Source organism: Canis lupus, chromosome 20 (genome assembly GCF_003254725.2).
Source record: "Canis lupus dingo isolate Sandy chromosome 20, ASM325472v2, whole genome shotgun sequence".
NCBI lineage: Eukaryota > Metazoa > Chordata > Mammalia > Carnivora > Canidae > Canis > Canis lupus.
In genome coordinates this window covers 2848302-2874796 of record NC_064262.1, presented here as the reverse complement: position 1 = coordinate 2874796, position 26495 = coordinate 2848302, and the positions used below count along the sequence as shown (strand labels likewise).

At 40.4% G+C, this 26495-nt stretch overlaps 2 pseudogenes; both read right to left on the bottom strand.

Moving 5' to 3' along the window:
* Positions 1 to 26305, bottom strand: LOC112660642 (small nuclear ribonucleoprotein G-like; annotated as a pseudogene).
* On the bottom strand, positions 14212 to 19282 carry LOC118351659 (26S proteasome regulatory subunit 4-like; annotated as a pseudogene).
* Positions 26306 to 26495: the final 190 nt, after the last annotated feature.

Below are 26495 nucleotides of genomic sequence, written 5' to 3'. Positions count from 1 at the left end.
TTAAGACTATATAAACTTTATTACCTGCACAACCAAGCAGTGTACAATGGTTACATTTTCTTTCTTGGGATCCTTTGACTTCTCTTGTATTCAATTATTTTTAGAGGCACCCGACTAGCTCAGTCTTGAGGTCATGAGTTCAAGCCCCATGGTAGGTGTAGTTTACTTACAAGAATAAAATAAAATAAAATAAAATAAAATAAAATAAAATAAAATAAAATAAAATAAAATAGGGGCACCAGGGTGGCTCAGTTGGTTAAGCATCTGACTCTTGATTTCAGCTCAGGGTCAGGATCTTGGGCTCTGAGCTCAGCATGGAGTCTGCCTGAGATTCTCTCTCTCCCTCTTCCTCCACTCCCAACCCTGCTTGCACTCCCTCTCTCAAATAAATAAATTAAATCTTTTTTAAAATAAAATATTTTGGGGGATCCCTGGGTAGCTCAGCGGTTTCGCACCTGCCTTTGGCCCAGGGTGCGATCCTGGAGTCCCGGAATCGAGTCCCGCGTCAGGCTCCCGGCATGGAGCCTGCTTCTCTCTCTGCCTGTGTCTCTGCCTCTCTCTTTCTCTATGTCTATCATAAATAAATAAATAAAAATAAATCTTTAAAAAAATAAAAATAAAATATTTTAAAAAGCAAATAAGGGATCCCTGGGTGGCGCAGCGGTTTGGCGCCTGCCTTTGGCCCAGGGCGTGATCCTGGAGACCCGGCGCGATCCTGGAGACCCAGGATCGAATCCCACATCAGGCTCCCGGTGCATGGAGCCTGCTTCTCCCTCTGCCTGTGTCTCTGCCTCTCTCTCTCTCTCTCTCTCTCTCTCTCTGTGACTATCATAAAAATAAATAAATAAAATAAAAAGCAAATAAAAATCAACTGTTTCTACTTAATGATGTCTGAAAAGTCTTCCATTTTTTACAATGACTCTATGGTAATTCAAGTCTGTAGATTTAAATTTTTGATTTTTTGACTATTATAAAAGTTTAACAAAAAAAGTTTAACATGAAAACACACATGACTTTATTTTTATATTGCAGTAAAAACAGGTACTATATGGAGAGAGGACATGTGGAAGCAGTTGATTTCTTCTAATGAACACACCCATTGTTTATACTCATTCCAAGGCTCCTAACATGATGATACTATTTCCTCATATTACCACTATTTCAATATGGTTCTTTTTCCCACTAGTTGCCATCTCCACACATTCATCTATCACAAGATTCAAAAACAAGATTAAACCCCTGTAATATTCCTTGGACATGTTGGCCACCACTTAACTTCAATGATAATTTCTTGCCCATAAGTTTTTCAACTTGGGAGGGTGAGCTTTGCTCATGGTGTCTACTGAGTAAGCTTAAATATGCCTCCAAATGGAATTTGATTTACATTTTTAAAATTAAATTAAAATTTTTATTGTGGTAAAGCACATGTAACATAACATTTGCCATCTTGTCCATTTCCAAGTGTTTAATTCAGTGGCATTAAGTACATTCATACTGTTCTGCAACCGTCACCAACCATCTACAGAACTTTCCCATCATTCTGTACTAAACCTCTGTACCTACTAACAACTCCCCATTTGCCTCTCCCCAGCCCTTGGTAACTACTGTTCTACTCCGTCTCTATGAATTTGACTATTTCAAGAACCTCACATAAATGGAATCATATGAAAGGGAGCAAAATACATGATCCCAAAATATGTCAATTTGGCATGTGGATTATTTTGAACTGAAGGCAATCACCTGCATACTCAAGAAAAATTTCTCTCTCTTAAGTACTTAAACTACTTAAATTAATTTAGTAACAGTCTTGGCCTAGAAAGAGAGCTCTTACCAAAGGTAACTTTTTTAATTGAAAGATTAATCTGTACAGCAGGGCAATCACCTAATTCCCTAATACCTGCTCTTCTTATGGTCCTGTGAATTATACTCCTCCCCCCTCCCCCCCTGAGCCCCAGGCTCCCATCCCATTTCTTAGCTTAGGATGGCATTTAAGCCTCAACTGACTGACTAGTCTTTGGACTCTAATGGTCTTTGTGGAGTCCGCATATGTATGAAATTAAATGTTTTTCTTCTATTAATCTGTCTTATGTCAATTTAGCAGCCAAGGGTAGAGGAAAGATTTTTCCTTCCCAATAGTCAGCACAGGTGGCAGGATGAACCATTGACTGGACACTGCTTGCTTTGAAGCTGCTGCAGCAGAGAGCTCCTGGGATCTCTGATAAGCACTAGCAGAAGGCAAGAATTGTTACTTCAGTCTCCCACATCTCTGCCCACAGCTACTGGTAGAAGTATGAGTGGTGACTCTTTTTCTCCCCTCTTTTTTCTTTTTTAAAATTTAGGTAAGTGGGAGAAAATATTTGTGCAACTAGTTCCTTGGATTTATTGACTCGGCTAAAGAATTGTTAGGAGTACTCTTGATTTTTGTTGATCATTTTCCTCCTAGAGATGGTCACTGTTTTCCTTTGTCTCTATTGTGTCATTTGTCATGAGGAAGAAAACCATTGGGAAGGATGCAGGTGTAAGGCCTGTGAGCCTGCTGTTTGACCTGGCCTCACAGCACAGTGAGTCCATGGTTTTCACCAGACCAATGTTCGCTTAGACAAACTCTGCTGTGGGCATGGTCTAGCACATTATGGCTATTAGAGCAAATGCTACCTAACTCAAAGACTCTTGTGTTAGGATAAGTTAGTCACAGAACAGATTGGACTGACCATAGGTTAGCTGCCAACCGCAAAAAACATTTCTGTGTAATGAGGCACACTGTAAACCACCACACAATCCCCACCCCTGGGGCACATATCCCTCCTACTTGTTAGTTTGGCTGAGAGACACTTTTAGCTTAGCTAAAGCTGTTGATATACGTATAAGAAAACCCGAATATGGTTTCTCTTTTGCCCTGTTCTGTGTTTTGAGGGCTTGGCTTTATGAATAGTGAGAATATTCTCTCAGGTCTCTGCCAACTGGAGGACGCATGTACAGGTGTGCATTCAGGGGATAACCACTGCCTGTGGATTTGATAAGCAGAATTCTCCTTGTCCAACTGTACCAGCTTTCAAGGGAATTTATCATAAGGGGTCCTGGTCCATGAGGGGCCTTTGTTGTCTCAACCTTTGTTGTCACTAATTTGGCTGGACAGAAATGTGGATGTACTCCATTTGCAGCTAGATCTTTTTCAGGCTAACTTCGGGAGTGAACTTTTTGGACCTTGTTAGGGCCGCATTTTTGTACTCTCCTTGAGTACAAACCTCTTGAGTTTATGGTTATCACAAAAAGGCTTATTGGTTTGAGTTGTTATTGAAATTAGTGTAAAATCCTACTTGTCAATGACCAGATGATGGAGCCTCTGAATTGGCTATATTTAAAAGAAAAAAATTGTTTTAGAGAGCTCTCATCCTACCAATTATTTTATTGGTACCTATACAAAGACCAAACTTAAAAAAGGACACACAAAATTATAATGGTTAGCCTCAGGGACTCTCTTAACAAGATGAAAGAACACAAATTTGACTTAAAAATTAAATTTGATGCGAATTCCTCTTCTTTTTTTTTTCCCGAATTCCTCTTCTTAAAATCTGGCCCCATCTGCCTATTTTAACTTTCTTTTCCCCGTAAGATTTACAGAGAGCACTGTGGCCTGATCTCCAGGCCCATGATTATGTAAGTTACTCATGTAAGTGCTAAAAGTCAGGAAGTGAATTTAACAGAAGCATCCAGGACAGGGAATAGGGCTTGGTTTGCTGGGCTCTACAATCAGGCTCTGCCAATGTCAGGCTTTCCTACTAATGTCCTTTGCAGGTATATTGTAGACTCCCATCCAAATAATTCATGTTCTCAAGATGGCAGAAAATAAAATTTCACGTTATTTCTTCCTTTGCAAATCCAGAACTGTTGGTTTTTATCCTTTTACTCCCAGGGATAACTGTTTACTCTTGCTTGCCTAGTTTTGTGTCCTAAGAACTTGGTTTGGCTTCTGTTTGCCTGGGACATACAGCTTGTTGGTTTTTTTTTTTTTTTTTTTAAGATTTTATTTATTTATTCATGATAAACAGAGAGAGAGAGAGAGAGAGAGAAGCAGAGACACAGGCAGAGGGAGAAGCAGGCTCCATGTACCGGGAGCCCGACGTGGGACTCGATCCCAGGTCTCCAGGATCGTGCCCTGGGCCAAAGACAGGCGCTAAACTGCTGCGCCACCCAAGGATTCCTTGTTGGTTTTTTCTTTTGGCTACCTTTGGGAGTGACTCTGGATCTTGGGAAGGTAATATTTTTGGCACCCTCTTTGGGGACTCCTCTTACATCCAAGGTGAGAATTTGTTTAATACTGATGGAAATATTTGCTGTTTGTTCTGGCTGAAAACTAACATGATACAGGCATACCTTGGAGATATTGCAGGTTTGGTTCCAGACCGCCACAATAAAACGAGTATCATAATACAGTCAGCCAAATGAATTTTTTAGTTTCCCAGTGAATATAAAAGTTATGTTTATACTATACTTCAGCCTATTAAATGCACATTATGTCTAAAAAAAACCCAATGTACACACCTAATTTAAAAATACTTTATTTTGGGACAGCCCGGGTGGCTCAGCGGTTTAGCGCCTGCCTTCAGCCCAGGGCGAGATCCTGGAGACCCGGGATCAAGTCCCATGTCAGGTTCCCTGCATGGAGCCTGCTTCTCCCTCTGCCTGTGTCTCTGTCTCTCTCTCTTTGTGTCTCTCATGAATAAATAAATAAAATCGTAAAAAAAAAAAAAAGAAATTCCTATTGTATCAAAAAATATATATTTCAAAGATTTTATTTATTTATTCATGAGAGACACAGGCAGAAGGAGAAGCAGGCTCCATGCAGGGAGCCCGATGTGGGACTCGATCCTGTGTCTCCAGGATCACGCCCTGGGCTGAGGGCAGCACTAAACCGCTGAGCCACCCTGGCTGCCCTAAAAATACTTTATTGCTAGAAAAATGTTAACCATCACCTGAGCTTTCAGGGATTCATAATCTCATCGTTGGTAGAGGGTCTTAACTTGATGTTGATGGCTGTTGGTGGTGGTGGCTGTCCAAGGCTAAGGTGGCTGTAGCAACTTCTTAAAATAAGACAACAATGAAGTTTGCTGCATTGACTCTCCTTCTCACAAACCATTTTTCTGTAGTATGGGACGCTCTTTGGTAACATTTTATCCACAGTAGAAATTCTTTCAAAACTATAATCATCTCAAACCCTGATACTGCTTTATCAACTAAGTTTATGTTATCTAAATCTCCTGTTATTTCAACAACCTTCACAGCATCTCCGTGAGGAATAGATTCCATCTCAGGAGACCACTTTCTTTGTCATCCATTAGAAGCAACTTATCCATTCAAGTTTGATCATGAGATGGCAGCAATTCAGTCACGTCTTCAGGCTCACTTCTAGTTTTCTTGCTACTTCCACCACTTCTGCAGTTACTTCCTCCCTTAAAGTCTTAAACCTTCAAGGATTGCATGAGGATTGCAATCCTCATGAGGATCTTTCCTTGAGGACTGCAGTCAACTTCTTCCAAACACCTGTTCAAATTGGTATTTTGACTGCCTCCTATGAATCATGAATGTTTTTAATGGCATCTAGAATGGTGAATCTTTTCCAGAAGATTTTCAATTGACTTTGCCCAGATCTATCAGAGGAATCACTGTTTGTGGCAGCTATAGCTTTACACAGTATTTATTAAATAATAAGACTTGAAAGTTGAAATCACTCCCTGATCCCTGAGCTGCAGAATGGATGTTATGGTCGCAGACATGAAAACAACATTAACCTCACACAATTTCATCAGAGCTCTTGGGTGACCAGGTACATTGTCAATGAGCAGTAGTATTTTGAAAGGAATCTTTTTTTCTGAGCAGCAGGTCTCAACAGTGGGGTTAAAATATTCAGTAAACCATGTTGTAAACAGATGTGCTGTCATCCAGGCTTTGTTATCCATTTATAAAGCACAGGTAGAGTTGACTTAGCATAATTCTTAAGGGCCCTAGGATTTTCTGCATGGTAAATGAGCATGGCTTCAACTTAATGTCACCAGCTGCATTAGCCCCTAACAAGAGAGTCAGCCTGGCTTTGAAGCTTTGAAGCCAGGCACTGACTTCTGTCTCGCTATGAAACTCCTTGATGCTATCTTCTTTCAACGGAAAGCTGTTCATATACATTGGTAATCTGTTTAGTGAAGCCACCTTCATTAATGATCTCAGCTAGATCTTCTGAATGACTTGTTGCAGCTTCTACATCAGCACTTGCTGCTTCACTTTACACTTTTATGTTATGGAGACGGCTTCTTCCTTAACCCTTAGGAACCACCTCCGGCTAGCTTCAGACTTCTCTCACGTAGCTTGCTCACCTGTCTCAGTCTTCACATAATTACAGTTAGGGCCTTGCTTTCAATTAGGTTTTGACTTAAGAGAATGTGGTGGTGGTTTTATCCAGAACACTAAAACTTTCTCTATATCGAAAGAAGGCTGTTTTGCTTTCTTATCATTCACAGATTTGTTGGAGTAGCACTTTTAATTTCCTTCAAGAACTTTTCTTTTGCATTCACAACTCTGGCTGTTTAGCATACATAAGAGGCCTAGCTTCCAGCCTCTATCTGAGCTTTCGACATGCCTTAATCATTACATTTAATCATTTCTAGCTTTTGATTTAAAATGAGAGATGTGTGACTCTTTTTCACTTGAACACTTAGAAGCCATTGTAGGTTTATTAATTGACCAAATTTCAGTTTTGTTGTACCTCAAGGAATAGGGTGACCTGAGGAGAGGGATAAAGAGAGGGGGAAATGGCTGGTTGGTGGAATAGTCAAGAACACATATAATACTTATCAATTAAATTTGCTACCTTATGTGGTCTCATTTTTTGGTGCTCCAAAACAATTACAATAGTAACATAATAGAACACCATTCACAGATCACCATAACAAATATAATAATGAGACAGTTTGACATATTTTAAGAATTACCAAAATGTGACACAAAGACATGAAGTGGGCATGGCGCCAATAGACTTGCTCAATGCCAAGGTGACCAGGAACCTTCAATTCATAAAAACCACAGTATCTGCAAAACATAATAAAGTGCAGCACAATAATGTACCCAGAGGGAAGGAAAACATTCTAATGTAAGTGTATGGGTGTGTTGGTTCCTTATTATCCAGGCTACAAACCAATTCTTTGAGGAATTTTGGACGACTGTTCTTGTCTTACAAATCTTTGCAAAACTAGAAATACAGCTCTAGAGGCATTTCAAACTCCACCTATTCCTTTTTACCAATCCTGAAACCTAAGTACTAAAAAAACTCTTAAGAAACCAAAGGTCTTGAAAGAACTTGCATTAAGATTACTTGTCAAGAACAAATACAAATCTTAAGTATCTTCTAAAAGGCTTTAGCCATCTGAGCAAACTTATTTCAACTGTTCTTTTGTAACATGAATTTTACATTATTATACCTATTTCATGGCTGAAATTTTAAAATGAAACTATAAGCTTTCTGTGTCTGTCTGTAGTTCTATGTGTGTCCATATATGGATATTGTAGATGTGTACCACCTTATCCCTGTGGATGGTATTGCCAAAATTAAGAAAATGAAGTGCTTACATAATCAAGTTCTCAGAAATATGTAACCCAAATATTTTTCCAGTTCAAGTGGTCTGGAGAAACATTTAGTATTAAAGCTAGTTTAAGTTTGTTGGTGTTTTTAAAATAGGCATATCTTCAGAATTATCAGCATAAAATATACTTTTATTCTACCTAAGTTTACCAAAAGTCAAATAAGTTCATGCCATCTCTGTTATAGAATTTGTCAGCAAGAAAGACACCTTAAGATGGTTAGCTTTTTAATGTCTCATGAAATTTTCCTAAATAATCTAAACATAATTGTTAAGAACAAGTGAATTAAATGTAAGGTAACAGTTTATAAATCAACTTTTGGGGATCCCTGGGTGGTGCAGCGGTTTGGCGCCTGCCTTTGGCCCGGGGCGCGATCCTGGAGACCCGGGATCGAATCCCACATCGGGCTCCTGGTGCATGGAGCCTGCTTCTCCCTCTGCCTGCATCTCTCTCTCTCTCTCTCTCTCTCTCTCTGTGACCATCATAAATAAAAATTAAAAGATAAATAAAAAAAATAAATCAACTTTTGAGCAATATTTATGGTTTTTTTTTAAGATATGTCTACTTAGCTTCCCCAAATCTTTTCAGTAACTTACAACTTGAGAGTTTTGCTAAGTTAAATCAAAGGATGTATAGTCACCAAATATCTATTCTTTTTTTTAAAGATCTTATTTCTTTTTTTTAAGATTTTATTTATTTATTCATGAGAGACAGAGAGAGAGAGAGAGAGAGGGGCAGAGACACAGGCAGAGGGAGAAGAGGGCTCCATGCAGGGAGCCCGACATGGAACTTGATCCAGGGTCTCCAGGATCAGGCCCTGGGCTGAAGGCGGCACTAAACCGCTGAGCCACCTGGGCTGCCCCAAGATCATATTTCTTTATTCATGAGAGACACAGAGAGAGAGGCGGAGACATAGGCAGAAGGAGAAGCAGGCTCCCTGCAGGGAGCCTGATGTAGGACTTGATCTCGGGACCCAGGATCACGACCTGGGCCAAAGGCAGACAGACATTCAACTGCTGAGCTACTTAGGTGCCCTGAGATCATTTTCAAATAACATAAAATACTGAATAGTAATTATTGTCTTTTCTGCCTGTAAAAGCCTTCCTTTAAAAAAAAGAGATTTACTTATTTTGGAGAGAGAGAGAATGCAGAAGGGAGGAGCAGAAAGAGAATTCCAAGCAGACTCCCCAGGGAGCATGGAGCCTGACATGGGGCTCCATCCATCCCACAACCCTGAGATCATGGCCCAAGGAGAAATCAAGAGTTGGACACCCAACAGATTGAGCTACCTGGGTGCCCTCCAAGCCTTCCATTTTGTATAGCTCCTTGGATGTTGTTCTATTCCTGAATCTTGCCAATTAGACATTTAAATTTAACTCAGCTGAATTTTTTAAGTGTATCACATAGGAATTAAAGATATTTGGGTCTTTTTGTAAACACATCTTGTGTCATGTTGAAAGATTACTCTGTGAAGAAGCATGTGTTTCTAGAAATTATAAAATGTATTCATAAATTTGCCACTTTAAAGAACACTGGTATAATACAATTCACAGTTGCTTATTCTTATTTTTCATTAGAAATTAAGATTTCTAAGGGTTAAGAATTCTAATTAATATATGTAATTAAAGTTACTAGAAATAATAAGGGAAATATCTCCATATGCAAGGAAAGTAGGATGTGTGTTTCTGGTAAAAAAGATATGAAGAAAGAAAATGAATTTTTGTTGAAGGAAAAGAAGGTGTAGAAGGTTTGTGGAAAAATAATCTTTGGAAAGAAATTTTAATATGCGGTCAAACTTGCTAATGTTAGAGTAACTTTAAGTGAGTTATTTTATTTTTTAAAATATTTATTTATTTGAGAGAGAGAGGGAAAGAGAATGCATGTATGAGCAACATGGGAGGGGCAGAGAGATAGAACTCCAAGAGACTCCCTACTGAGTGCAGAGCCCAACAGAGGTTCAATTTCATGACCATGAGGTCATGACCTGAGCCGAAACCAAGAACCCATGACTTAACTGACTGAGGCACCCAGGCAGCCCAGGTAAGTGAATTTTAATATCAAAAATAAGCTAGTGAAAAATTAGAATTGATTTTCTCTCTCTTAAAAGGACAAAGTGGGATCCCTGGGTGGTGCAGCGGTTTGGCGCCTGCCTTTGGCCCAGGGCGCGATCCTGGAGACCCGAGATCGAATCCCACATCGGGCTCCCGGTGCATGGAGCCTGCTTCTCCCTCTGCCTGTGTCTCTGCCTCTCTCTCTCTCTCTCTCTGTGACTATCATAAATAAATAAAAATTAAAAAAAAAAAAAGGACAAAGTTTTCTTGGACTTTTGGTCTGCTGTTTGTAACAGATCGCAAAAGAAGTTTGCCTTTTATTTTAAAGTTAGGACTGGTTCTTTTTTTTATTTTTTAATGATAGTCACACAGAGAGAGACAGAGAGGCAGAGACACAGGCAGAGGGAGAAGCAGGCTCCATGCACCGGGAGCCCGACGTGGGATTTGATCCCCGGTCTCCAGAATCGCGCCCTAGGCCAAAGGCAGGCGCTAAGCCGCTGCGCCACCCAGAGATCCCAGAAATTCACCTTTTAAATAATCTGCCTAGAAAGCAGAGATTCTGTGTTTTATCAAAATAATTTTCTGTGCTTTACTAGGTCTTTTGTTGGTTTTGCTCACAACTACATAACATTTTGCATTTGCCTTTAAAATCTTTTGTCGGGATCCCTGGGTGGCTCAGCCCTTTAGCGCCTGCCTTTGGCCCAGGGTGCGATCCTGGAGCCCCGGGATCGAGTCCCACATTGGGTTCCTGGCATAGAGCCTGCTTCTCCCTCCTCCTATGTCTCTGCCTCTCTCTCTATGTCTATCATGAATAAATAAATCTTTAAAAAAAATAATTAAAAAAATAAAATCTTTTGTCATTGGTTCAATAGATAATTAAGAATTATTTCATAGTGATCTGTGATCCTATTTGGTTAAGTGTCCAAACCATTTTATATATTTTTTTCCATTTTATATTTTTGAAAAAGTTTCTACAATAAAATTCTCAGTAAAATCTTTTTTGACCTCAGGGACACCTGGACAGCACAGCTAGTTGAGCATCTGACTCCGGGTTTCAGCTCAGGTAGTGGTCTCAGGGTCATGGGATCGAGCCCAGCATTGGGCTCCCTGCTCAATGTGCTGTCTGCTAGAGATTCTTTCTCCCTCTTCCTCTGCCCCTCCCACTTGTGCTTGCTCCCTCTTTCTCTCTTAAATAAATAAATCTTTCTAAAAATCTTTTTTTGGGGGGGCACCTGGGTGGCTCAGTCGGTTGAGTGTCTGCCTTTGGCTCAGGTCATGATCCCAGGGTCCTGGGATCAAGCCCCGAATTAGGCTCCCTGCTCAGTAGAGAGCCTGCTTCTCCCTCTTCCTGTGCTGTTCACCTGCTAGTGCTGTCAAATAAATAAACAAAATCTTTTAAAAACAATCTTTTTTGACCTCAAACTAAGTTTTGAGAATTTCAGAGGGTCCCTGTAATATCTCAAAAGATTTGTTTTCTTTTATAAAAGGAGAGCTATTAAAATCAATTGGGCTTATTTGGTATGTTAAACTACAGTGGAAGTATTGTCAAATAAGTGATGATAAAAGGCAGCCCTGGTGGCTTAGTGGTTTAGTGCCGCCTTTGGCCCAGGGCATGATCCTGGAGACCCCGGATTGAGTCCCATGTCAGGCTCCCTGCGTGGAGACTGCTTCTCCTCTGCCTTTCTCTCTCTCTCTCTATGTCTCTAATAAATAAATAAAAAATCTTAGAGGTCTTAAAAAAAAATAAGTGATGATAAACCTTCTTAGATTATGTTGTATGTTATTGATATTAATATAAATATTACAGAAGTTGTATGAAATTCCTAAAATTCTAATATGTACTGTTATAACGTTATCAGTCATAATTCTAGTTACTACCTTAAAATATTGTATGTCATATATAACCACATTTATGTGTTTATGTGTAAATTCCACTATAATAAACTCTCAACAGATCTTTAACAAGGAGCATTTAATTTTTTTTAATAAATTTATTTTTTATTGGTGTTCAATTTACCAACATACAGAATAACACCCAGTGCTCATCCCATCAAGTGCCCCCCTCAGTGCCCATCACCCATTCACCCCCACCCCCCGCCCTCCTCCCCTTCCACTACCCCTAGTTCGTTTCCCAGAGTTAGGAGTCTTTATGTTCTGTCTCCCTTTCTGATATTCCCACACATTTCTTCTCCCTTCCCTTCTATTCCCTTTCACTATTATTTATATTCCCCAAATGAATGAGAACATACACTGTTTGTCCTTCTCTGATTGACTTACTTCACTCAGCATAATACCCTTCAGTCCTATCCATGTTGAAGCAAATGGTGGGTATTTGTCGTTTCTAATGGCTGAGTAGGGATCCCTGGGTGGCCCAGCGGTTTGGCGCCTGCCTTTGGCCCAGGGCGCGATCCTGGAGAACCAGGATCGAATCCCACGTCGGGCTCCCGGTGCATGGAGCCTGCTTCTCCCTCTGCCTGTGTCTCTGCCCCCCTCTCTCTCTCTCTCTGTGACTATCATAAATAAATAAAAAATTAAAAAAAAATCTAATGGCTGAGTAATATTCCATTGTATATATAAACCACATCTTCTTTATCCATTCATCTTTCGATGGACACCAAGGCTCCTTCCACAGTTTGGCTATTTTGGACATTGCTGCTATAAACATCGGGGTGCAGGTGTCCGGCATTTCATTGCATCTGAATCTTTGGAGTAAATCCCCAACAGTGCAATTTTCCAGAGTGGCTGCACCATTTCACATTCCCACCAACAGTGTAAGAGGGTTCCCTTTTCTCCGCATCCTCTCCAACATTTGTGATTTCCTGCCTTGTTAATTTTCCCCATTCTCACTGGTGTGAGGTGGTATCTCATTGTGGTTTTGATTTGTATTTCAACAAGGGGCATTTAAAATTTTTTGCCATTTACAGATAGTTGTTCTACTCTGATGCTCTGCAAAGTGTTCTTGCAAAAGTACTCCTTTTTCAAGGAGATTCAAGAGAGTAACTATTGACAAGTACAGGTTTCTGATAACTTGAGATTATGAAACTGGCTGGATAATGGTGGCACCTGTTTGTCTCAGTCAGTAGAGCATGTAACTCTTAATCTCAGGGTTGTGAGTTCAATGTCCATATTTGGCATGGAACCTACATAATAAAAAAATAATAATAAATAAAATAAAAAAATAAAATAAAATAAAATAAATAAAATAAATAAAATAAAATAAAATAAAATAAAACCCTCACCAAAAAAATTGTGCTAAGGAAGAATTTCCAGAACCAACGGAAAAACTGGATTAGGTGGAACAAGTCTTAATTATTTGGAAATGAATGAACCAAGGGGAATGATTATAATTTTTATGACTTTTGGGAAATATTTTATGACTGTTTCTCCAGATTTAAGGAAACCTTTTGTTATTAACAATTTGGTAAGATATATCTTTGTGAACAAAGATTAACAATTTTTCTCCCTACCTGACCCCTCTAGAATTTGGTGAATGAGTATTCTTATATTCACAGCAATATAATTATTTGCAAAATCAGTAAGAACCCATTCTCCTTGTAATAGGACACAATTGAAAACACAGGTTATAAAAAATAATAATAATAAATACATAAGAGAAAAGAAAAGAAAAGAAAAGAAAAGAAAAGAAAAGAAAAGAAAAGAAAAGACAGGTTATATTACCAAGGCTTTGACTGGAATGTCACATTTGAGAGATATGTATATAGACTCATATATGACCAGACAGATTTTTTTAAAGTTTTTTAAAAAATTTATTTAAGTGATCTCTATGTCAAATGTGGGGCTTGAACTCACGACCCTGAGATCAAGAGTCAGATGCTCTTCTGAATGAGCCAGCTAGGTGTCCCATGACTCCCATGACCAGACAGCTTTAAGGAACTAAGAGTAACTTTATGGAGCCAATAAAGTCTCATGGAAAAATTGGCCTGGTACCTTGCCTACAGGGTTCCTACCAGCCTCACCAGGTGAATAAAGAAGGGCACATCCTGGCAGGTGTAGGACCTTAGGATATTTTGAAGACCTCAAAAAAAAAAAAGAAAAAAAAAAAGAATTTACCCAAATCTATAGGTATCACAGGCTCAATCTGATGCTACTTCTTGGCATGGCTTGCTAACCTCAAGAAGCTTTTAAAAGTTCAATCTGAGATTCCTTATTAAAAGTTCCAGCAGGGGGCAGCCCCGGTAGCTCAGAGGTTTAGCGCCACCTTCAGCCCGGGGTGTGATCCTGGAGACCTGGGATCGAGTCCCACGTCGGGCTCCCTGCATGGAGCCTGCTTCTCCCTCTGCCTGTGTCTCTGCCTCTCTCTCTCTCTCTCTCTCTCTCTGTGTGTGCCTCTCATGAATAAATAAATAAAATCTTTAAAAAAAAAAAAAAAAAAAGTTCCAGCAGGGATCCCTGGGTGGCGCAGCGGTTTAGCGCCTGCCTTTGGCCCAGGGCGCGATCCTGGAGACCCGGGATCGAATCCCACGTCGGGCTCCCGGTGCATGGAGCCTGCTTCTCCCTCTGCCTGTGTCTCTGCCTCTCTCTCTCTCTCTCTGTGTGACTATCATAAATTAAAAAAAAAAAAAAAAAAGTTCCAGCAAAGTAGATTTAAAAGACCCTATACAGTCAATCACTACTCTTGCTGCATCTCTGTAAACAATCAGGCCAAGTTGATTTAAGCTAGGCTTGGTTTTCAGATGAATTAGTCTTGCTGTGGTTATCTTTGGTGAAAATGGGGGCGATCGAAGAGAGAAAAATTATGTTTTAGTAATATATCTTTGTGGATATCAAATTCTAGTGTTGTTAATTGTCTTTGGGATTTTGTTTTCTACCTGTAAACTGGACCAGATCCTGAATTTTTCTAGTTTTCTCTAATATTTGGCTACAAATGTCCAAATGAAGGTTTCTAGCGTTCCTCCCACACTTCTGACATGGAATCCTTGAGAACTAAAACTGCTATTTTGCTGAAGCTATGCAAGTTCACTATGCAAGTTGCATAAGCTATGCAAGTTGGACAACTTAATATAAACTTCAGAGAAATCGGGCAGCCCTGGTGGCTCAGTGGTTTAGCGCCGCCTTCAGCCCAGGGTGTGATCCTGGAGACCTGGGATCAAGTCCCATGTCAGGCTCCATGCACGGAGCCTGCTTCTCCCACTGTATCTCTGCCTCTCTCCGTGTGTCTCTCATGAATAAATAAAATCTTCAAAAAACAAACAAACAAACAAACAAACAAACAAACAACAAAAACTTCAGAGAAATCACCACAAAAGTTCATGTACAGAAAATCTTGATGCCTGTTGGAGTGTGTCCCCTCAAAAAGATCAGTGATATTCAAACTACAAACCAGAAAAATCTGTCAGATTGCCTCTGTCTGAAGGTATTTTGAGCCAGATATCTAGAAATCTTCCTGTATCACTGACTTCAGAACTCCGCAACAGGAGTCCACTGCTCCAATCATTAATATTTGTTTTTCTTTTGTTTCCATAGAAATGCTTCTTGTACCATAGCCCTAACTTTGTGAGTGCACCTGAATCATCACCTTCTGAAATGAGATACAACTGTTTAATTGAACTGACTAGTCTCCGTATTAAGAGAGTGGTTCAGTGAGATGGAGCAATCTACCAACTTAATTTCAGAATTGTGAAACATCTTGGGGACATTTCCAAGGTGGGATGGAGGGGACGGGCAAATTTTGTGACTCCAAAATATGCCATTTTGGCTTATGGGTTATTTTGAGTTGAAGGCAGATTCAAGAAAAACTTTTATTTCTCCAAAATCACATAAAAGAATTTAGATAAGGAACCTGGCCCAGAAAGAGAGCGATTATCAGAGATAAATTTTTATTTGAAAGACTTATCTATATGGTAGAGCAAACATCTAATTACCAAACACTTATTCCTCTTATTGTCCTGTCACCATCCTTCCCTTTGGAGCCCCAGGCCCCTATCTCATTCCTTAGTTCAGGATGCCACATAAGCCTCAACAGATGGGCTTGTCTTTGGGTCTCCTATTCTTTTTTTTTTTTTTTTTAGATTCATTCATTCATTTATTATAGACACAGAGAGAGAGAGAGAGAGAGAGAGGCAGAGACACAGGCAGAGGGAGAAGCAGGCTCTATGCTGGGACCCCAATGCGGGACTCGATCCCGGGACCTCAGGATTGCGCCCCGGGCCAAAGGCAGGCGCCAAACCGCTAAGCCACCCAGGGATCCCCTGGGTCTCCTATTCTGATGGGACTTCTGTATGTAATTAAATGTTTTTCTCCTGTTAATATTTTTTATATCAAATTACCAGCCAAAGAACCTAGAAGGGTAGAAAAGAAATTCTTCCTCCCAACACATGCAGTATTTGTTCTTTCATCCTTTTGGCTTATTTTGCTTAATGTACTTTCCTTAAAAGTCAATATTGTAGCACATGTTAGATTTCCTTCCTTTTTAAGGATGAGTAATATTCTATGATATTATATGCATACACTAAATTTTGTTTATTCATTCACTGATGGACATTTGGGTCCATCATTTGGGCCACCTTTTGGCTCTTGTGAATATATTGTTATGAACACTGGTATACAAATATGCATTTGAATACCTGCTTTCAATTCTTTGGGAATATACCCATAAATGGAATTACTGAATCATATGGTAATTCTGTTTAAATTTTGATGAAGTCCAATTTTTTGCCTATGCCTTTTGTTTCAGATCCACAAAATCATTGTTGAATCCATTGTTAAGAATGTTTTGTACTGTTTTCTCCTAAGAGTTTTATAGTTTTACCTCTTACATTAAGGTCTTTGATCCACAGTTTTTAGGTTTTATAACTTGTTAAATTAGTGATCTTTAAAAAAATATAAATACAGGGGCACCTGGGTGGCTCAGTTGCCTAAGCATCTGCCTTCAGCTTGGGTCATGATCCATGGGTCCTGGGATCCAGTCCCACATTGGGGCTTCCTACTAGCGGGGAGTCTGCTTCTCTGTCTCCCTCTGCTACTCCCCCTGCTTGTGCTCTCTCACTCTCTTGTTCTCCCTCTCAAGTACATAAATTTTCAAAATATATATATATATTTTTTTAATTTTCAAAATATTAAAAAAAACAATCATGTCAATACGATCAGAAATTTCCTGAGGTTTTTACCTCAATCAAATTAAAAATCATTCTTATTCTAGCCTGCAGGCCTTTACATGATCCAGTTTACATTTTTCTGATTTCAACAAATTCTAGGAACACTGCCCACACCATGCTCTTTCTCAAACACACCAAGTACATTCCCACCTCAAACATTTATATTTGCTGTTCCTTCTTTCAGGAACATACTGCCTTCCTATCTCTGATTATTCATCCTCTTCTCACTGAGGTCTTTCCTCAGCACCTTATCTAAAGTGCCATCTTCATCTCTATTCCATTACCTTGCTTTTGTTTTATTAGTATTTGTCATTGCCTGACACGTCATCTGTTTTTACCTTCTGTTCCTCAAAGAGAATATAAACTTCAAGAAGGCAAAGATCTTGGCCTCCCTCTTACTGTAATAGGATCCTCACATTTTTATCTGAATATATAGATGCTCAGAATAAAAGCACTTAGTGATGGCCAATGGGCGAAAAACTCCTAGGTCATATCCTTGAAAACAAGGAGTGTACCTCCTTTACTCTTTCCCCACTTTCCACTGGCTAGAATTGGATGTGGTGGTAACCAGTTTTAGACTCTTTAGATAATGACAACTCCTTAGAGATGACAAAGAAACATGACTGATGGAACCTAGCTACCTATTGATTTCTTGAATCAAAGCTGTTGAAAAAGCTTGGACTTTTCTTTTTTTGAGAAAGAGCACACTTTATTTGAAAGAGAGCATTGCACATGACCAAAAGGTGTAGGCAGCTCAGAGGGCATCCTACACATCACGTTCTAAGGGATACAAAGGATGATAGATGAAGAAAATTAAAAGTACACTTAATATGATGAGCACTGAGTAATGTATAGAATTATTGAATCACTATATCATACTCCTGAAACTAATATAACATTGTATAAATAATACTTGAATAAAAAAGTTTTAAAGATACACAGGATATTTTGCTAAGAAAGATCAACTGGAATACATATTCCTTTGGGATCCCTCCCCAATCATATCTCTCTGAGGGCTGGTGTACTCTTAACCATTTCTCTGAAAGAGATTGTGGTTTGCTAAAGATAAAGCCACTCAAGGGTGACTTCTTGTTTTTCATAAAAACATTTTTAGATTTTTTTTTAAGTCTTCATTTGTTACTTTTTTTTTTCATTTGTTACTTTTATTTTATGTTCTCTCAAGGTCATCAGACTAGACATAGATATAGATTACCTTGATGTCAACACCAGGGAGGTCATCTTTGATCATGATCAAAGCCATCTAGGGTTATATCAGCAGCAGCCAGCCTCATCCTGCTTGCATGAATCATATTTCTTAGTCCTTTCACTGGGCATGGGGACGTTGCTCTCCCCGTCAATGAGGCCTGATCTGATAAGTGCTGGATCCACATTTCTTTTTTTAAAAAATATTTTATTTATTTATTCATGAGAGACACAAAGGAAGAGGCAGAGAGATACGCAGAGGGAGAAGCAGGCTCCCTGTGGGAGCCTGATGTGGGACTTCATCCCAGGACCTGGGGATCACAACCTGAGCCAAAGGTAGATGCTCAACCACTGAGCCACCCAGGTGCCCGTGGATCCACATTTCCTACTTGGTTTGTGGCCATGATACAAACATGGTTTGTGTATCATGTATCATGATACATGATACAAGGGCATATCTCCCCTTGAATTAAATCCATTCAATTGCTTCCTCAGTTCTATTTTTTTTTTTAATTTTTTTTTTTTTATGTTTTTATGATAGTCACAGAGAGAGAGAGAGAGAGGCAGAGACACAGGCAGAGGGAGAAGCAGGCTCCATGCACCGGGAGCCTGATGTGGGATTCGATCCCGGGTCTCCAGGATCGCGCCCTGGGCCAAAGGCAGGCGCTAAACCGCTGCGCCACCCAGGGATCCCATTCTTCCTCAGTTCTATTATTGTTTGCTGAGTATCTCTCTCACCACCAGAATTTGAATAATATTTTTTGTCCCAATAGCACCAATTTCATCAATAAAAAATGCTGGATGGTACATGTTCTTCAGCAACTTGAAACAATTCCTGTACAAGTTTGGGCCAATCACCTCGGTACTTCTGAATAATTCAGAGCCAGCTACTCTCAAGAAAGTGGCTGAGGTTTGGTTTGCTATTGCTTTGGCCAGTAAGGTTTTACCTGTGCCAGGTGGCCCATAGAGAATGACTCCCTTGGGTGCTTTATATCCATTTTTTTCCCCATAATATTCAGGATGAGCAAGAGGAAACTCACAGATTCCTTAATTCCCTGATCTGGTTGTCTAACACCCTAATAACAGCATAGGTCTCCTGGAGGGACTTTTCTACCTTCTTCACTGTGACCAGGGGATCCATGTCATCTATTAACACCCCATCACAGCATGCAGCTTGTGGTTGAGCAGGGCTGAGCAGTTGGGTTCCAGCAGATTGCTGTCAACAAATGAAAGAATCCTGATGTGGTATTCTGAGCCCACAGATGTAGACAAAATGGCTTCGATCATCAATGACCTCTTCTAAGGTTCCTACCAACTTTTGGTAGGAACTGTGATCCCCAGATAATTCACCTTCGATATTTCCTCCCCTTGCTTTTCTCCTAAAGTCTTCAATTATTCCTGATTTTTTAAAAAAAGATTTTATTTATTCATGACAGACACAGAAGGATCGAGGGGCAGAGACATAGGCAGAGGGAGAAGCAGGCTCCATGCAGGGAGCCTGATGTGGGACTCGATTCTGGGTCTCCAGGATCAGGCCCTGGGCTGAGAGTGGCACTAACCCGCTGAACCACCCAGGGATCCCTTATTCCTCATTTCTAATGAATTCCTCCTCCTCTAACTTCAATAATTTTATCTGGCACTGAATGGGAGGATCACCAGGGGCAGTTTGTTGCCAGTATCTGATCCCTTGGTTTCCTTCTTTTCCCCACTCTAGTTGGTACACAAGGTTCATATTTCTTTTTCTTGTCCTTGTCATCCTTCTTACTACCTCCAAGACCATGACTACTACTACTCTGACTTTGACCCTTCTTGCTTCAGCCATTGGAGCCACCAAGATTGGACTTTTATGTGGAGACATATTTTCATCTTAATAAAATAACTATTATTTTGCATCTCTGTCATAGTAGCTGTATCTATTTCTTAACTCTGAGCTTTCTAACCAGTGTGCCTCCAAAGAGAAAGGAGGAATATCAATCAACAGAGCTTACCCTAGTGACCAAAAACTTTCTTCTTGTATTAATCTCTGTGTATACCTGGTCTTAGAACAGGCAATGGGGGGGGAAAAAAAAAAAAACAGGCAATGGAAAGAAAAAAAAAAACCCAAAACATCATTCTTGCTGCTGCATATATGCATATGATCTCAACTATTTATAAAAATACATATACCCATGCATATAAAAAAAGACTAGGGAAAAAAAAAAGACAAGGAGGAAATACATAAAAATGTTAAGGGTGAAGACTTGTTTCAAGAGTCCAAGGAAGGGATCCCTGGGTGGAGCAGCAGTTTGGTGCCTGCCTTTGGCCCAGGGCGCGATCCTGGAGACCCGGGATCAAATTCCACATCGGGCTCCCGGTGCATGGAGCCTGCTTCTCCCTCTGCCTATGTCTCTGCCTCTCTTTCTCTGTGTGTGACAATCATAAAAAAAAAAAAAAAAAAAAAGTCCAAGGAAAAAAAAATGGAAAAAATCCATTTCCCTGTGAAAGGGAAAAAATACTGAAAATGACCAGAAGCTTTTTGGATTAGGAAATGGAAAGAAAATGGGACGCCTGGGTGGCTCAGTGGTTGAGCGTCTGCCTTTGGCTCAAGTCGTGACCCTGGGGTCCTCGGATTGAGTCCTGCATTGGGCTTCCTGTAGGGAGCTTGCTTCTCTCCCTGCCTATGTCTCTCTGTGTGTCTCTCATGAATAAATAAATAAAATCTTAAAAAAAAAGGAAATGAAAAAAAAAAGGAAATGGAAAGAATAATGATATAATTATTATGAAAATATTAAATCTGTCATTCTTCTTAGATAATAGTACCAAAAATACCTTAACAAATCCACCCTGGATTCAGATAAAATTTTTCTTTGAAAGAATTATAGAGATACTGTATTTGTTCTGTGCTTCCTTAAACATGTAGCATGAAACGGTATTCCTGAGACACTACCACTGCAAAAAGTATTTTTTCCATGGATACATACAGTATCTTTCCCTGGAATTTTTCTTTTTTTTTTTTTAAGATTTTATTTATTTATTAATGAGCGACACAGAGAGAGGCAGAGACACAGGCAGAGGGAGAGCAGGCTCCCTGTGGGGAACCCGATGTGGGACTTGATCCCGGGACTCCGGGATCACGCCCTTCACCAAAGGCAGGCGCTAAACTGCTGAGCCACCCAGGCATTCCTCTCCCTGGAATTTTAAAGGCTCTGAGAAATCCTGCAACTAGGAAACCTGATTTATATTGCTCAATGAAGCATTACTGTGACAGACATTACTGTTCACATATATACTCTCCTCTTTGTTCTTACAACCCTGATTTGTTCAACAATGTGCCCGGCTAAAGTCCCACATTTTTCAGCATTTCTTGTAGTTAGAGGCTGGGTGACATGGTTCTAGGCAAAGAGGTGGAAGTGGCAGTTGCTGAATGGAGCTTCCTGAGTAGTTCATAAAAGACCAACCAAGCTGTCAAGTATGGTTGCTATTTTCCCTTCGTGTTTACCTTGGCTGAAACATGCATGTGACAGAAGAGACAAGCCTGAAGATGAAAGACACAGGATAAGAATAATTGACAGAAAGTATAAAAGTAGCTTCGGCCTCTGATGGCTTCATGGGTTGACTGCACTTCTCAGAACTTCTCAAACCATGAGAAAAAGGAAATCTCTGTTTGGCTAAGGTACTATGGGTTTCCCGTCAAAACACAGGAACCTGGGTCTTTGTTGGCACTACAGGGTAGTTACATTTGCCTAAATCCGAACTTTTTAAGTAAGAAAAGGGAAAAAGAAAAGTCCTAATTTGTTTGTTACTTGTACCAGATACAAATAGCAAAGGGCACTCACTGTGCTTGGGTTCTGGATAAGGAAGGAGAAGAGAACAGTCATGCTTTGGAAATGTTGAGTCTGAGATCCTTGTGGGATAGCCAGCCACTTGTGGAGGACCAGGAGACAGCAGGATATGTAGGTCAGGAACTTGGAAAAAAGATTGGGCTAGAAAAAAACAAGTCACAAGAGTTCAAGGTGGATACTTTAAAGTCCCTCGTTATCTGTCTTGGATTAGGCACTACACACTCTGCGCATCTGTAAGGAACAGAGCAAGGGATCAGATTTGGCTCCAAGTGGGTGAATACTTTCCCATAGCCAGAGCTCTCTAAAAATGGAACAGGCTGAGTTTGCGTCCTTTTCCTTGAGCAACACAGGTAGAAACTGGGTACTCAAGTGGTAGGCAAGATGTCCAGAGCATTAGGTAATTGGAGTTGATGACTCTTAAATATCTTTCAAACCTTGAACAGCTAATACTCTAAGCATTTAATTTGTTTTTTTTTTAAATTTTTATTTATTTATGATAGTCACAGAGAGAGAGAGAGAGAGGCAGAGACATAGGCAGAGGGAGAAACAGGCTCCATGCACCGGGAGCCCGATGTGGGATTCGATCCCGGGTCTCCAGGATCGCGCCCTGGGCCAAAGGCAGGCGCCAAACCGCTGCGCCACCCAGGGATCCCCTTAATTTGGTTCTGAAGTGTGATGTCATCAACCTTGTGAAAAGGATTCAACCAACCATGAGCCCATGATCCTTCACTGTTGTTGTACCTATTCTTGCTCTGAACTGTACACTTTAAAAAAGTTAATTTTACTTTTCCACAATTAAAAATTCTTAAACATATGTAGTAGGCACTTTATATTAAACTCTGAAGTATGAGGAATAAGCCTTGGAAATAGTAGCTGGTGCCTCTTAGAGGCATCGTAAATGCTCCAAAGAGGTGATTGTGAGTTAGAATAGTGCAAGTGGCTGTTGGCAAGGGGGTGTCTCTGCAAACGGTCTGCAGACCATATCTGCTTGGGGTGGAGGCCTTGCAATTTTCCCAATGGAGGCAAGAAGCCTGAGGGACGGAAGCCAGTGGACCTGCCATCCCTCCAACTTCTCCTTGTAGCTTCCTGTGGTAACTGTCACCCTGTGGCCGCCTGCTCCTGTCCTTTGACCAGAGTTCTCCTGCCTCTGAGTGCACTATTAGTTCCTTAACTCTGAGGTTGAAATATTGCAGAATTAGAGACCACTTATTGAGTTCTACTATATGTCCTGCACAAAGTTCTTTACATATTGTTTCTATTATTTTCACAGTGACTTTATGAAAGAGGTCTTGTGATTCTTGTCTTATTCATGAGAGACCAAAGTCCTGAAGGTTAAGTAACTTACTCAAAGATGCACAATAAGACACTAAATTCTTTCCATTATATCATGTGGCTCCTATGATAATAATAATAATAAAACGTCTACAGTACCTGGGATATTTTTAAAGCCTCCATAAGGTCTCAGAGGGAAAAATATACTGTAAGTAACTCAGAGTTGCCACAAAGTAGTAATTGCTAATACTCTAGTAATCTAGTAGTAATCTAGTAGTAATCTAGTAATCTAGTAGTAATTGCTCTATAAAAGAGCATTTAGTACAGGTTAGGAACTTGGTGAAACCCTCATCACATTACCACATTTAATATATCCAATAACCCAGGGTGGTATGTCTAAGAGTGCCCATTTGTCCAGTGCTTTGCACATTGGCTAAGTCTCAGCAATGGTCAGTTATTTCAGGACAGAGGATTTCTTAAGATTTTATTTATTTGAGAGAGAGAGAGAAAGAGAGCAAGGGGGGGTGGGTAGAGGGAGGAGACTCCCTGCCCAGTGGAGTACCCGATGTGAGGCTCCATCTTGGGATTCATGCCCACCTGACTAAGCCACTGAGGTGCCCACAGGACAGAGGATAAATACTTCTTTCACATTGAAATATATGATTCCCAAGATCAATGCCAATTCTGGAACTGTGACTGATGTAGGAAAGACATTAGGGTTTGAAGCTGATGACCAAGAAAGAATTCTTGAGATGTTTTTGATGCAAAAAGATGGTTTTATTAAAGCATGGGGACAGGACCCATGGGCAGAAAGAGCTGCAATGGGGTTGTGAGGGGCAGTGATAATATGTCTTCAACTTGGGAGGGGGTTTGAGATAGCCTAAGCTTCCCGTGTATTTTGGAAACAAGGTTTCCAGGACCTTGAGGGGGCTAGCTATTTTTTGGAAGGATCATTATTGTTTAGTAAGCCTTCAGTCATGAGACACTTCAGATGTCTATCAGTGGGCCATATGCCTGGAGGATGATTCTTAATGTGTACCTAGGGGAGGGGGGTAAAGAGAAAGGGAGCTTCCAAAGGAATTTCTATATGTTTAGAGTAGACTCACAGGATCCTGGAGGGTCAGGTTAAGGTTGCCTTTTGGTCACAGCAGTGTCAACACTGAGGCAGCCGAGCTCCCAGAGGAAGCTCACCCTGTTTCAAGGACTTGTCAATGGGCTAGAAGTAGTAAGGAAATTTAATAATTTTTCTTCTCCCTTTGTTTCCCATGTTACTAATACTTTATTTTTTGAGCATTGGAAACACATTTCTGGATGATTTTAAGGCAGAACTTGCTTTGAATGCTAGCTCAATGTTGCCACTGTTTTCCATGATACTAACCCTAAAACCAGGAAGATATACCAGAAGATGCCGATAAGGACATGTGGCTTTATAGTAAAAAGGCACTCATTCATTCAACAAATAAGTTTGAGTGTCTTCTGTTTGCCAGGCCAAACCTCTTGTTCCCCCACCTCCCCTCAAAAAGCAAACAGATGTGTGCACGGGTGATTCAGTGGTTGAATGTCTGCTTTTGGCTCAGGGCATGATCCCGAGGTCCTGGGATTGGGTCCTGCATCAGGCTCCTCATGGGGAGCCTGCTTCTCCCTCTGCCTAGTCTCTGCCTTTCTGTGTCTCTCATGAATAAATAAAATCTTAAAAAACAAACAAAAAAAAAACCAAAACAGACAAAACCACCCCAAAACAAAAAAGCAACAAACCACCCCCATCCCACATATCTAGCCTTCAAAAGGGCTATGGTTGTCACATGGATATAGAATAGATCCTTTGCACTAAGTGCTATAGCATTGACCTTGAAAATCTTATCCTTACAAATTGAATCCTATGGATCTTTATTAAATTCATGGTTAAAGCTGAAAAATGTCACTTTCTTTTGCCATTGTCCTTTAATGATATGATAACCTTATAAAGAATCTTTGTATGATTAAATCACATATTTAAATATTCATAGAACTTATCTTTCCTTCTATTCCTGTTCCTCACCTTTTCATATCTATTCCTTTTGTTAGATGAGGCGATTACTGTTACCAGTTCCTCTGCGGAGATATTTTATGCCTATGCAAGTGTCAGGGCAGAAAAATTTTCCTTCCACTCTCCTAGGTTCTTTGTCTAATAATTAAATTGACATGAAACAGATTAATTGGGGGGGGGAGTTAATTTTGTATATACAAAAGCCCCATAAAAATGTGAAACCCAAAGACACCCAGGCAATTGAAACTTATATGCCATTTCTGAGCTAAGGAATGGGTTAAGGGCTTGGGACTTCAAAGAGGAGGAGGGCAATTCACAGAAAGATAAAAGCAGATGTTTGCCCTGCAGTGAGGGTAAGTCCTTGAGATAAAAAGGTAACCCTGGTAATAACTCTCTTTCTGGGCCAGGTCCCCTTATTTAAATCCTTTCAGGAAGTTAAGGAAGAGGTAATACAGTTTTTCTTGGGTCTGCTGGGTCTGTATTGACATACCTTTAAAATAATCCACATGCCAAAGTGGCAGGCACACTTTGGGGTGGCATATTCTGCTTCCCCTCACAAGCTCCTTTGTATCTTTACCCACGTGGGTCTTTTAAAAAATTTTTTGAAGATTTTATTTTTAAGTAATATCTACACCCAAAGGTAGGGCTTGAATTCAACCAGGAGATCAAGAGTCTTATGCTCCACCTACAGAGCCGGCCTGGCGCCCCAGGGCTACCCGTATGGGTCACAAAACAAAATGCAGGCAATGTTATAACCATAACACAATTATCTGTGCTTTGCTTTTTTTCACGTAATGTATCTTGGAATTCATTCCATATTAATATGTAAACTGTTGCTTTGCTCTTTTTAGCAATTTCAAGTTATTCCTGCGGGGGGGGAAAATGGGGTCTAATTTAATCTCACCTGGTCACTCTCTGGTTTTATGGTTTAAGGGACGAAAACGTCTTTATGTCTACATGAGTCAGTGTGAGGTTATTAGGAATCCCCGTTCCGCCCACTTTTCTTAGTTGTTGGAAGGGAAAAATTCCTTACCGCGCCACATCTGGGTATCATTAAGCTCAAGCTGAGGCCCAGGAAGAGCGTGGGCGAGGAGCCCAGAAGGGAAGCCCCCATCATTCCACCTGCACACAAAGCCCCGGCATGCAAAGCCCGTCCCACCTGCGGCGCGGGCAGGGGGCGGGGCCGGTCCCCCGCCCCGCCCCACGCACGCACCCACGCTCCCATTTTTCCGGCTGTCTCCGCAGCAGTGGGAGCCGCCATCTTGGACTTTGGGTCCCCTGCTCCGTCAAGAGAGACACCTGGAAACTCCGCGGCAGCCATCTTTTACGAGAAGCCTTTTCGGCAATCCCTGCGCTCAGATCATCGCGTTTCTCGGAAACG